The sequence below is a fragment of the Penaeus chinensis genome, chromosome 19 (genome assembly GCF_019202785.1).
Source record: "Penaeus chinensis breed Huanghai No. 1 chromosome 19, ASM1920278v2, whole genome shotgun sequence".
NCBI lineage: Eukaryota > Metazoa > Arthropoda > Malacostraca > Decapoda > Penaeidae > Penaeus > Penaeus chinensis.
In genome coordinates, this window is record NC_061837.1 from 15394656 (window position 1) to 15397155 (window position 2500).

Below are 2500 nucleotides of genomic sequence, written 5' to 3' on the forward strand. Positions count from 1 at the left end.
GACGTAATGAGGAAGAAAGGATAAAGAAAGGCAAAGAGAAAGTGGAAAGAAAGCATGTAAACAAGAAACTGCAAAAGAAAGAGGAAATGTAAGAGGAAGATGACGAAGAAGAAAACGTAGAGGACCCTGAAGACAGAGTGAAAACGAAGCGAAGACGAAGCGGAGGCGAAGCGGAGACGAAGCGATGATGAACGAAAACGAAGCGAAGACGAAAAGAAGGCGAAGCGAGGACGAGACGAAGACGAAGCGAAGACGAAGCGAAGATGAACGAAAACGAAGCGATGACGAAGCGAAGATGAACGAAAACGAAGCGAAGACGAAAATAAGACGAAGCGAAGACGAAAAGAAGACGAAGCGATGACGAAGCGAAGACGAAGCGAAGACGAAAAGAAGACGAAACGAAAACGAAGCGAAGATGAACGAAGACGAAGCGGAGACGAGACGAAGACGAAACGAAGACGAAGCGGAGACGAGACGAAGACAAAACGAAGACGAAACGAAGACGAAGCGGAGACGAGACGAAGACGAAACGAAGACGAAACGAAGACGAGACGAAGACAAAACGAAGACGAAACGAAGACGAGACGAAGACAAAACGAAGACGAAACGAAGACGAAGCGGAGACGAGACGAAGACGAAACGAAGACGAAGCGGAGACGAGATGAAGACAAAACGAAGACGAAACGAAGACGAAGCGGAGACGAGACGAAGACGAAACGAAGACGAAGCGAAGATGAAGCGAAGACGAAGCGAAGACGAGACGAAGACGCCTCCCTCACGACGCAGCATTTCCGGTGCTGGCCGATGGGCGACCTTGAGACAACCCGACGTAGGCCTGTGAGGTGGCCTGACCTTTGACCTCGGATGGAAAGACCTTACTTGATATGTAGGTCGAGTTTCGAGGCTCCCTGCTGGGGTAGTTTGGCTGAGGGGGAGGGGGAGGAGGAAGGGGAGGGGGGAGGGGGAGGGGGAGAGGAAGAGGAAGGGGGTGGGGTGGAGGAAGGAGGAAGAGACAGAGGCTGTGTGGGAAAAAAAATGTAGGTTATTGTAGCGCTCGTGTTTTTTCCCTTCTCTCCCTTCTCTGATTATGTTAACTTTACTGTCTGTCTGTCTGTTTGTCTGTATATCAATTTATTTATTTATCCATTTGTTTCTCTCTCTCTCTCACTCTCTCTCTCTCTCTCTCTCTCTCTCTCTCTCTCTCTCTCTCTCTCTCTCTCTCTCTCTCTCTCTCTCTCTCTCTCTCTCTCTTTCTCTCTCTCTTTCTCTCTCTCTCTCTCACACACACAGCTGTGCTTGATCGTGCAGTCACCTCCCCCCCTCCCCTCCTCTCCCTCCCTCTCTCCCTCTCCTCCCCACCTCTCCTCCCCCACCTCTCCTCCCCACCCCTTTCACGCGCCCATTTAAAAAGTCAGGAAAAAGAGTGTAAAGCCACCTGGGTGAATACGCCTGTCATTCGGACTCCAAGTTTCGTGCGCAAGATAAGTCACCTGAACAATCTATCTTCTGCGAGATGGAAGGGAGGAAGGGGGGAAGGGAAGGGAGGGAGGGGGGTTATTGTCGAGGGGGAAGGAGAGGGGGAAAGGTAGGCGTGGGAGGGGGAGGGGGGTTAAGGAAGGAAAGGGGATGGGGGGGAGATGGGAGGGAAGCGGATGAGGGAAAGGTGGGGTGGGAAGAGGGAAGGGTTGGGAAGGTGGGAGGGAGGGGGAAAGTGGGATGGAAGGGGGAGGGGCGGAGGGAAGATGGAAAGAAGGTGGGAGGAAGAGGATGGAGGGAACGGGGGAGGGAGGGGGTGAGAAGGAGGAGGGAGAGTCAGACAGAAACAAAGACAGAGAGTGAAAGCAAGAAAGACAGACAGACAGGCGGGCAGAGAGAGAGAGAAACAGAGACGCAGAGACAATCAGACAGACAGACACAGACAGCTGTATTAATCGTACGACGGCAAACAGAAAACGACGTCTTAAGGGGCAACTCAACCAATCAATCATCTTCACCAAGAGAAAACACGAAAGATGCAATTTATAATGAGAATTACGTGCTTATATAACTACCTTCACGTCAGTATACATTACTTTACTACTTCACGACTCCTTCACAATTCGCATTAAATCGTGATGCTATGGAAAAAAAAAAAAAAAAAAAAAACGATTTTAATCTAACCAACAGCGATTTTGATTGATCAGAAAATTAATCTTACTGACAAGAAAATGAGGATTTTTTTTTTTTTTTGGATGTAGGCGATCACAACGAAAGCTTAAAATAAGAAATTCAAAGAAGAAAAATAGATAATTAAATTTAATCAATCAACAAAAATAAAGGAACAACAAACAATGACAATCAAGGAATCTAAAAGCACTTTGATATTGATGGCAATTTCAATCATCAGCATCTCATGAATGATGATTATTATTAGTGAAGCTTATAATTACAACAAGTCTAACCATAATGACACGAATGATAATAAGAGACAATGCTAATGATAATAGTGATAATGATGATA